Below are 11846 nucleotides of genomic sequence, written 5' to 3'. Positions count from 1 at the left end.
TACGCACATACACACACACACACACACACAAACACACACACAGACATTTTGCGTACTCGACGAACTGAGTCGAATGGTATATGACACTCGGCCCTCCGGGCCTCGGTTCAAACGTTCAAACGGTTTTCACAGTGATTGCATAACCTTTCTATATGAGAAAGGCGAAAAAAAAATTTTCTTCGATTCTTAAAAGAATAACCGAAATCGGTTTGTTTGACCGTCTACTGATAAAAACCATCAAATTGGAAAAGATTTGAGGTCGATTTAGAAAATTTTTTAAGGTTTTTCCCCATTTTCAGTGATGGTGTACAATTTTTAACACACTTTACCCTATATTTCCGGATCCGGAAGTCGGATCCGCATGAAACTCAGGAATAACGCATGGGACCACAGGACCTTTCATTTGAATCTAAGTTTGTGAAAATCGGTCATGCCATCTATGAGAAAAGTTAAAACACATATTTTCTTTTTTTTGCACATTTTACTCCATAACTCTCGAACCGGAAGTCGGATCTAAATAATATTCAGGAATTTTGTATGGGACCTCAAGACGTTTCATTTGAATCTAAGTTTGTGAAAATCGGGTCAGCCATCTCTGAGAAAAGTTAGTGCACTTATTTTCACAATTTTTTGCACATTTTACCCCATAATTCCGGAACCGGAAGTCGGATCCAAATAATATTCAGGAATTTTGTATGGGACCCCAAGACCTTTCATTTGAATCTAAGTTTGTGAAAATCGGTTCAGCCATCTCCGAGAAAAGTTAGTGCAAAAAAACGTTAGATACACACATACGCACATACACACACACAGACATTTTGCGTACTCGACGAACTGAGTCGAATGGAATATGACACTCGGCCCTCCGGGCCTCGGTTCAAAAGTCGGTTTTCACAGTGATTGCATAACCTTTCCATATGAGAAAGGCAAAAAGAATTTTATTGACAGAGAGTGTGACGAGGAAGACAAATGATTTAGATACAAATCAAGACGTTACGTCTTACGGAAAATAAAAGATACGGTCAAATAACTGGTCGGAACCGAACGAATAAACTATTAGAATCACTAAATATAAATCATTTAAAAAGAACAAATTTTATGGATATAGAGAAAATTATGGCATCTTATAGTGATGTATTCTATCTAAAAAGGGACAAATTAACTATCACTGATGCGGCAGTGCACGAAACTGAGACCACTTAAAATGTGCCGATCAATAAACGACAATACAGCTTTCCAGACGCTACGAAGAGGCATATTATTGAAGAAATTGAGGAAATGCGTAAACAAGGTATCATAAGGCCTAGCAAAAGTCCGTGGAATGCACCAGTCCTATGTGTTCCCAAGAAGGACGATGAATTTGGTAACAAGAAATACAGAATCGTGGTTGACTTTAGGGCGTTAAATTTAGTTTCAAAGCCATTTGTATACCCAATTCTACTAACTGACGAGATTCTAGATAATCTAGGAAACAGTAAATATTTATCTACCTTGGATTTAAAATCAGGATTTTATCAAGTATCAAATAACTCAAAAGACGCAGCAAAGACAGCGTTTTTGACTCCAAAAGGCCACTTTGAATTCACAAGAATGCCTATGGGCTTGCGTAACACCCCGTCGACGTTCCAAAGATTAATGAATACGGTACTTAATGAGATAGAAAGGGTTAAAGCAATCGTCTCTCTGGATGATATAATTGCTTTCGGTGTTACAATCGAGGAACACAATGAAAACTTGCGCAACGTTTTAGAGGCTCTCCGCCGACATAATCTAAAAGCCGAGCCAGGTAAATGTCAAATTTAAAAAATGAAATTTAGTATTTAGGACATGTAATTGACAAAGAAGGAATTCGTCCTATGGGGGACACTATAAAATCAATAAAAGAGATGACGGCACCAAAAACAGTCAAAGGTGTTCGGTCATTCTTATGAACAGTAAATTTCTACGGAACATCCCTACCTCACATAACAGAGAAACGTAAACCATTGAACGATCTCTTGCGAAAGAATGTAAAATTTACTTGAACAGAAGAGTCTCAAAACACTTTTGAGGAATTGAGAAATTTTTTAACTTCTGATACACTATTGGTTAGATTGAACTATAAAGATACGTTCGTGATTACGACAGATGCAAGCGAATACGGTACGGTACTACTTTCTAGACTGCCCGAGCAGGCCGAGTCCTTACACCCTATTTCAATAGCCACTAGACAACAAAAGCGCCAACAGCAGCAAGCAGAAAAAAATGAACTTTCAAAGCGGATGAACGCGGAAGGTAAAACAGCCCCCGCCAGACAGCTCACAGATGAGTTTGAACGATTTACGCTATTTAAAAACAAACAAATATCAGATTGGAATCCGCACATGGACGGATTAGAAAACATAGACTTTGGATGGGACGAAAAGGAAGATTAGGGAGCAATCTCGTATTTCTAAGTACATGAAATAAGTATGAATAATAATGACATCAAATTTGATTCACTGGAATTTTCAAAACATAAAGCTAGTGAAAGCGAATTTGATTGAATTTGAGTGAAAGCGAATTTGAAAATTGGTTCTCTGTTGAAGGAAATTCAGTCGTGATAACATATGGACGAATAAATATATCGACAGATACACTTAAAGGCATTAAAGTTTTAAAAAATAGATTCAACTAACAGATAGAACAAGTATAATAACAAAAAAATACGATGCACAAATATATGACAATAAAAAAAGTACAGGTGTGTAATGTCAGAGACATAACTGGATGTCGTGAATACGAATAAAACTGACACTCTTTCTTTATACTTCCGAATATCAATTAGTTGATCGATTGTGTGAATTTTGCAAGCTTTCCCATTTTTCACTACTAGAATTTGGAACGATACACCTAAACTACAGTACAGCTTAATTACATCAATCATTCTGACACACAAATATAACAAAATAACTAGTATAGTTCTTTATGATAAAATATTGGTGGTTTTGGAAAGAACCTTTTATGAAGGCGTGCGTGAAGGGCCAAATTGTATAATTTTCTAAGATATTAAACACTGATTGGATATAAACGATTTTAAACACTGTTGCGAATTTAGAACTGTGAAAATTGCAAAAAAACTAATCATATTATCTTAGATTTTGAGGTTTGAGGTTTGATACCACGCAAAAGGTCTGCTCTCATTATTGACGACTGCTCCTCCTGACGACCGAAGTCCAAATAAAAGCATTGCCGACTGCTTCACCTGTCGATTGAATACCAAATGAAAGCACGACCTAAGCGTTTGAGGCTTCATACCACGCAAAAGGTCTGCTTTCATTGACGACTGCTCCACCTGACGACTGAAGTCCAAATGAGAGCACGACCTGAGCGTTTGAGGTTTGATACCACGCAGAAGCTGCTGGTCCCACGACGTATGCTTCCGTCCAACGCACAAGAAGGAATGATCGATGTTTGACCACGGTTCCCCTTTTATACGCAGTCAATTGGAGATATGTGCCTGACTACCTCAAAATCGACGTTCTTGCGCGAAAAAGCCAAGCAAAAGTAAAGAGTTTTCCGTGTTGTTTTCGAAATTTGAGAAAACCTTATTTTTGAGTTGTTTGTGGTTATCTCACACTGTTCAATATATTACCCTATGGTGAAAGAATTATGTTGCTACCGTTAATACAAGTAGAGATAATCACGATTAAGTTCTGCCCATTCTTCCATATGGCTAATTTTGAAAAGACACCCCATAGTAAAGTAAGTCGTATTCACGACAAAAAGAATATGATGTACAATGCATTTATGAAAAAAATACGTATATAAAAATAATAATAATAACAATAATAGAATAGAAAATTACATTAGAGGCACAGAATCATACAAAATGACTAGAAGTTTTTTTTTTGAGTCCCAAACTGCGTGTGTGCCCAAAAATAGTCGTCGCAGATTGTCGGTAGCTTAGCCAAGCTACCACAGAGAACGAGAGGGTGTGGTCGAACGCGGTGGCAAGTTGAAGACGAAGGGAACCGGGGAACCAAGATGTCAGAAGGAAGAACAGCAGAGTTGAAGAAATTCGAGGCAGAAAATTTACGAATTCTTAATATGGAAGACGTGATAACAAATTGAAGTAATGGCAATGGTACAAATTACTACATCAACAAGTACAACTGATAACAAAACAAGAAGGAAGTAAACGCAGTCAACACAGTTAAAGATGACTTGCGTGGGTATGCCACAACGTTAAGATTGCTACCCCATGTTTAAGTCAGTGAGCATCGTCAAGCTCAACTGAATACGATAAACAAACATATTAAAATCAAAGTTTATTAATACGTGGAAAACTAAAAACACTACGAAGAAAACAACCACGAAATCAAATGAAATACATGAAATGCTGCTAGGAGCCTCAACACATTGCACTATGGTTTGAAACAGGAAATTAGCGTGACAAAAATATTTTCACTATTAAATATTAGTTTTTTGTAGTTGGTGTCTTCACAAAAGTTGTTTGTTATCAAATGGCGCTCCTTTTGATGTAAAATATTACTAGGGTGGTCCTTATTTAGATTGAAATATGAAACCTAACTTTCTTAATTGAGCTCAAAAATGATTTTATTGTACAATAAAGTTGTAGGAAATTTTATTTTGAGCAACTTTGCTGAAAAAAGCACCTCTCTAGCTTTTCATTTGACCGAGTTACATCAATTGTCCCGGGTAAGAGTAGGGTGGCTCCCGAAAAATCGATTTTTTTGTTGTAACTTTTTTGTGAAACGTTCTATGGAAAAGTTGTCTTCAGAAGAGTTGTTGAAAAAAATATTGCGCATAATTTTGCTGAGTAAAGCTTTTTCATATGAGCTACCAGTAAAAAGTTATGATTGTTTTTTCATCAAAAACTAGTCAATCTTCAAATATCAAAATTCATTAGATGCCAGATCGATAAAAATGTATCCTATGCGGCTACTGAAAGTTCATAATATAAGTAATCATTTAAGAGAAAATTGGGAGGGTGTTTTTCTTTTAACTCATTTAAATTAGTCTTAAAAATACCTTGAAAAAACTCAAAAACATTACATAACTCTTAAACGACTTAACGTATCAACATACTCCCTTCAGCAAAATAATAGTATCAAGTTAGCCCTATAAGTGTTCCATACATTGTCCATTCGAGAAATGAGACACACAAAAACTACAGCCGAAAATAGATTTTTTGCTGAACAATTTTAATTAATTTATTACCAAAATAACTGATTCAATTGATTTCGATTCCGTTATCGTAATGATCGTATCGCTAACATTCAAAATAAAACATAAGTCAACAGTTGATTACGGTTTGGTATGTATTGAATAAATTAAGCAATGAATTATACTAATTATTATCTAAAACTAAACATTTTGCTTGTTCGGGTAAGTCTTCTGAACTTCTCTTATTTTGTTTGTTCGACAATGCCAAGATAGGGTCTGAATATAACAGCAACCTTTTAAAAACATCTTCAATGTTCGCGATTCTGCTGAATTTTTTAGCATGGTTAGCACCTCTGAAGTTCCGGATACTTTTATTTCGAGTCTCCTGAGCTTCTTCACTAAGCATACCAATAGATAAAATTGCGTGTCTAATTATCATGGCTCCATGTATCAACAATTTATGAACAGTTGGTGATAGTGGATACCAGCCATACAACGCTCGTATTTTCTCAGTGTAACTTTGGAATTCGTCGACGTTTATCTTATCGGCTATTGATTACACTGAGAACAAGGAGAAATCCTTCCAACAGTGTTTCATCAAGGCCTGTTATATCTGCTGTTTCTTTCCACTTCTTGAAAAATTTCCGGGCCGTGTTTCCGTCGTTGGAATTACCTCCTGATGGCAATGGCTCACCGATACGTAGGCCCAAATGTTCTCTAAACGCAGTTTTTTTATTTGTATCCCTTCCCTTCACGGTCTTGTTCAGTTTGCTAACACGCCAGGTGGGGGTTTTCATACGCGATTCTTGAATGATATACTGTAAAATGTCCTTATTACTTCTACCAGCAATCATTAAATCCGTTAGCTTTTTGTAAGACAAAGCACTTCCTGAAACTCAAGTAAATCATTAGTTTGTTAAAATTAGTAGATTGTATGTTATTTATTCTAACCAAAACTCATTGTGCGTCGTTTTCCGGTTGTCACAGGCTATTCGGTACACAAGTGGATGAGAAAAAAGGCGTCTCGGTACGATTTGGATAAAAATATTTGCGTTTCACTAACTTGCACCAGCTTGTTTGAGCTTTGGTTGTCAAGATAATGGAAATTTCAGTTGATATATTTATCATGGCCTCTACTTCGGAATAAGCATATCACACAGTGTCTCTGTTGCTTAAGCTCAACTGAATCAGTTATTTTGGTAATAAATTAATTGAAATTGTTCAGTAAAAAAATCTATTTTCGGCTGTAGTTTTTGTGTGTCTCATTTCTCGAATGGATAATGTATGGAACACTTGTAGGGCTGACTTGATTCTATTATTTTGCTGAAGGAAGTATGTTGATACGTTAAGGCGTTTAAGAGTTATGCAATGTTTTTGAGTTTTTTCAAGGTATTTTTAAGACTAATTTAAATGAGTTAAAAGAAAAACACCCTCCCAATTTTCTCTTAAATATTTACTTATATTATGAACTTTCAGTAGCCGCATAGGATACATTTTTATCGATCTGGCATCTAATGAATTTTGATATTTGAAGGTTGACTAGTTTTTGATGAAAAAACAACCATAACTTTTTACTGGTAGCTCATATGAAAAAGCTTTACTCAGCAAAATTATGCGCAATATTTATTTCAACAACTCTTCTGAAGACAACTTTTCCATAGAACGTTTCACAAAAAAGTTAGAACAAAAAATAAATTTTTCGGGAGCCACCCTACTCTTACCCGGGACAATTGATGTAACTCGGTCAAATGAAAAGCTAGAGAGGTGCTTTTTTCAGCAAAGTTGCTCAAAATACAATTTCCTACAACTTTATTGTACAATAAAATCATTTTTGAGCTCAATTAAGAAAGTTAGGTTTCATATTTCAATCTAAATAAGGACCACCCTAGTAATATTTTACATCAAAAGGAGCGCCATTTGATAACAAACAACTTTTGTGAAGACACCAACTACAAAAAACTAATATTTAATAGTGAAAATATTTTTGTCACGCTAATTTCCCGTTTCAAACCACTGTGCATTGTACCCAACGAAGAAGTTTCATTACCTCTCGACAACGATTAATACTATACTCATTGAAGCGAGCGACTAATCCACGAGAAGCCTTGATGAGAAGCAACAATACAGAATACCAATACATGACTAATCAACGAGAAGCCAACGAGCTATTTGAAATGAAAACCGACTTGATACCCAGAGTCCGATCACCCCACAGATAAAGCAACAATAGAACCATACCATGGAATAAGATGGCGCAACAGAAAAGCACACACACAAGGATCAGCGTAAGGTTAGGAAAAGTATTTCACGTAGTTAGTAAAATAAAAAAAAAAGGTTTTTTAAAACAATTTTGTGACCAAACCACGAACCTATTAATGTGAACTATCGCAGTCGACTTGATGATAACCCTTCTGGTAACATCAAGCTTAGTAAGTAAGGGGGCATGCAGCGCCCTCACACAAGTCTTGTATCTCATTGAACTTGCAGCATTGCAAGAATAGCAACCCAGACGTGAAAGAAAAATTCGTCACCTTTCAGGCAAGCTTTCACGTCAGCGTAACCGCGACGAGCAGCAACACAAAAAAAATTTTCACGGGCACTGGTCACTGTCATTGACATAGTGACAGTGGTTTCGATTCGCGGCTCTCGGCAATTTTGGTAGAACTTCGGAAGAAAGTCGGATGAACTTTCTACCTAAGATCGCAAGCTCTGCTTGTACTAAAATTTTCGGGCTACACCCGAAAGTAAATGTTAGGAGTTTAAAAACCCATAGTTGGGAAGAGTTAGGAGGCAGTCAGTTTCAGAGAATTCGCGGAAAATATTCGTAAGTCTCGGGCGTCGACCCGTAGACAGTCAGTCAGTTATCGGATAGTGTACGGATAGTAGTCCGTCAGTCAGTGGTTAATGTGTTAACAATCGTTTTTCAAGTAGTACCATTAAGTGTACAATATCGTGATAAGAAAAGAATCCGCTAAATGTGACTGTTAGAAAGCAAGAAATACAGATTTAAATTGTGATAAGAAGAGAATCTGCTAAATGTGACTGATAGAAAACATGAAAGTAGTTTTTGAATAGTGATAAATAAAAGTAAACATCGGATTGGTCAACACACAGCCTAATGGTAGCTAGTGGAAGAAGAAACAGTCACTGAGGGATAATAGCTATTTTTCGTGAACAAAACATACAGCGTAGATCCACTTTAGTGATACCGAGAAAAGATAACAAGTGATAACAGGTTTCTCAAAGATTTTTCTGCCTTTATGCAGTCTAATACCACTATGTGAAAGTCTAAGTTGCGAATGATCAGAAATAAATAAAAATTTAAAGAAGAACAGAAGAAAAAAATCTATTATTTTCTAATTGTGAAAAAGAAACACCTCTCCAATCCTAGACGCACGTCACTCAGACTGCGCGGCAATATAGGCTATTCACATGATTTGATTTCAATTGATTCTAAATTTTTGATAATTATAACGACCGTCTCCGACCAAATAAAATTTTTTTGTTTATACCCACACTAACACACATACATAATGCGACTCTGACGAACTGACTCAAATAGTCTTTACGATTCTTGGTTTAAAAACCACGTTTCACAGTGATGGCATATCCTATGAGAAAAGAAAAAACCTGTTTTAATCCACCTAGTGGTGTAATGATGCCTTTCTCATATCAATCATACTATCATATATAATACTGTGGTATTCTTCAAAATTATTTTTCTTCGATTCATAAAAGAATAACCGAAATAGATTTGCTTTTGTTTGTTTATTGATAAAAACTATCAATTGGAAAAGATTTGAGGTCAATTTAGAAAACTTTTTACGGTTTTTCGCCCTTTTCAGTGATGGTATAAAATTTTTAACACACTTTACCCTATATTTCCGGATCCGGAAGTCGAACCCTGATGAAATTCAGGACTTACGTATGAGATCACAGGACCTTTCATTTGAATCTAAGTTTGTGAAAATCGGCCGCGCCATCTATGAGAAAAGTTAGAACACATATTTTCTTTTTTTTTGCACATTTTACCCCATAACTCCCGAACCGGAATACGGATCCAAATAATATTCAGGAATTTTTTATGGGACCTCAAGACCTTTCATTTGAATCTAAGTTTGTGAAAATCGGTTCAGCCATCCCCGAGAAAAGTTAGTGCACTTATTTTTACAATGTTTTGCACATTTTACCCCATAATTCCGGAACCGGATGTCGGATCCAAATGATATTCAGGAATTTTGTATGGGACCACGAGACCTTTCATTTGAATCTAAGTTTGTGAAAATCGGTTCAGCCATCTTCGAGAAAAGTTAGTGCAAAAAAACGTTACATACACACATACGCACATACACACACATACACACACACACACACACACACACACATACACACACAGACATTTTGCGTACTCGACGAACTGAGTCGAATGGTATATGACACTCGGCCCTCCGGGCCTCGGTTCAAAAGTCGGTTTTCACAGTGATTGCATAACCTTTCTATATGAGAAAGGCAAAAAGAGTTTATAATTTTACAAGTCCTTTAGTGCAATTGATGAGTAAGAAGAATGGTAAACTTGACTCAAGAATAAAACCTATTTTGGCGTTCCCTATAACAATAATATTATTATATGTGTGTGCTTTTCATTCCGCATCATTTGTAACTGAAAGATATTTTAGAAATTAGTTTCTTGCTTAGAGGTGTACGATTACAAGTCTATATAAATATTGTGTCGAATGTTATTTCAATAACATTTATTTCTTGAATGTGATAAAAACAAATCATGGTTTATTAGTGTGATCGGTTGAAGATTGCTGATAAGGAATATGTACCGAATTAGATTCAAAATGTATGTCATATGCAAATAAAATCAGTATAAATCTCATCAAGCTTATAATATTTACACGTATATTTAATGTTATTCATGCTTTCATTAGAAAAAATTCTAATAATTTCGTGGTATTCAACAGAAATATATACTGAAAGTAGTTTTAGGTAATGATAAAAATATATGTTATCACCATTCTTGTGCGCATGTGCTTCACGTGTTTGTATTGCGTTTGTGTTTACATACAGGATAAAACATTCCATATTGAGAGTATCCTTATATATTCGGTGCAGTGATAAGGGCCTTCATACTGGGAGGTGATCTGTGTTATCAGTTCTCAACTTTTCGGTATTTTTTTCATGAAAGTGAAATTGTATGATCCATAAAATCTATTAAATATGTGAAATTGTTTTGTTTTGGTAATTTAACTTCATATTCTTCATCCTATAATTTCGATTAAGAAAATACTACACACGATTCATTAAAAAGGTGTTGTGATTTAGTTAGAAAGGAGATTGCAGGTAACTCACGGTCTAATACAAAGAATTGAAGCTACTGATGTTGCAATCTTCACTGCGAAAATAGCTTGTTGTAACCGAAAGTTCACGAAACATCAGGTAAAATAAAAAGTGCAGTATTTGTATAATAAATAATGTACATTTTGCAAAAATATTTTATTATATTCAATTTTGTTATTTTTAACAATACGCAAAGGCGTTATTATGAAGTCATCAAAAGATATAATCGTATGCATGAAAGAGATATTTGGATTCCGGTATACATTTCGTTGCAAATTTACTTGAATGCAAGGTTGTTGAAATTCGCCTCACGCACTCATTACCGTTCACCGCCGGAGATAGAAAATCATGTAATGCTGGACTAGGTAAAAGCTATGTATAATATGTGTCTGCCTGAGTGAATCGCGGGAGAGAAGAGATCTTACTGGTTACTATTTCGCTGTATGTCATTCTCTACCACTTCACGAAAAACCATGATCCGACACGAATAGAGTTAACGTCATGTTAATTTTTGACTCATCGTCAAAAGTCATTTGAGTCTAACTAACAAATAACAATTATGAGTTCAAATGCTCGAAAAATTTTGAAGAGAAAAACTAGCGAAGCGATGATAGCAATTTTTTATTCTGCTGAAGAAAAAAGTACAAATGCCTCTTGGATATTGTACTGATAAATAGTGTCTGTATGAACAACACAAATTTGCTCCGGAGAATTTAAACGCAATTTCATCTTCGGGAACTGACGAAAAAATTCGGTTGGATAAATAAAACTGATAATCTTCACAAAACGTCGTTCAAAATCGTCTTCTAAAGTACACGTATTTTATTTTGTCGTGAATACCACTTACTTTACTATTTGACGCCTTTTCAGAATTTACCCTGCACAAGAATGAGCAGAACTTTATCGCGAACATATTTTGATGTATTTAACCCAACAACATATTTTTTTCTGCAAGGTATAAGGAATATGATCAGGAATTTGTAATTGTATTTTCAACAGCGTGAGATAACCATAAATACCTGAAAAACAGCTTTCTAAAATGTTTGGAAATAATGAGAAAAATTCATTACGTTTGCTTACCTTTTTCGCACCCGAACGAAGGTTTTGAAGTAGTCAGGCACATATCAGTTCCGATTATCTACTGGTCGAGTATGAAAGGTATGATTGAAAATCGTCCATTTATTTTAGTGCTTCAGACGGAACTGGATGTCGAGGTGAGGTTCTCCCAACATCAGTAAGAACAAACCAAGTATTAAGCCTCAAACGCTCAGGTCGTGCTTTTATTTGTTCTTCGTCGGAAGAAGAATTTAGTTTCAGGAGCTTAGTTCCAGAATACAGATGCAGAATTCAGAACA

At 35.5% G+C, this 11846-nt stretch overlaps 1 protein-coding gene across 3 annotated transcripts in view; it reads left to right on the top strand.

Annotated features, from left to right (window-relative positions):
* Nucleotides 1-9731: 9731 nt before the first annotated feature.
* Nucleotides 9732-11846, top strand: part of LOC131436715 (metabotropic glutamate receptor 8-like) — a 498361-nt gene continuing 496246 nt past the window's right edge. Inside the window, exon 1 of one of the 3 annotated variants that reach the window (XM_058605585.1) lies at nt 9732-9994. The gene's annotated coding sequence lies outside the window, so the exon portion shown is untranslated. Of the gene's footprint in view, nt 9995-10253; nt 10591-11846 lie in introns of those variants that run through there. The other 2 variants (XM_058605586.1, XM_058605584.1) reach the window with 2 other exon arrangements.

This window comes from Malaya genurostris, chromosome 3 (genome assembly GCF_030247185.1).
Source record: "Malaya genurostris strain Urasoe2022 chromosome 3, Malgen_1.1, whole genome shotgun sequence".
NCBI lineage: Eukaryota > Metazoa > Arthropoda > Insecta > Diptera > Culicidae > Malaya > Malaya genurostris.
The sequence above is the reverse complement of the archived record's forward strand: the minus strand, read 5'-3'. Positions and strand labels throughout refer to the sequence as shown.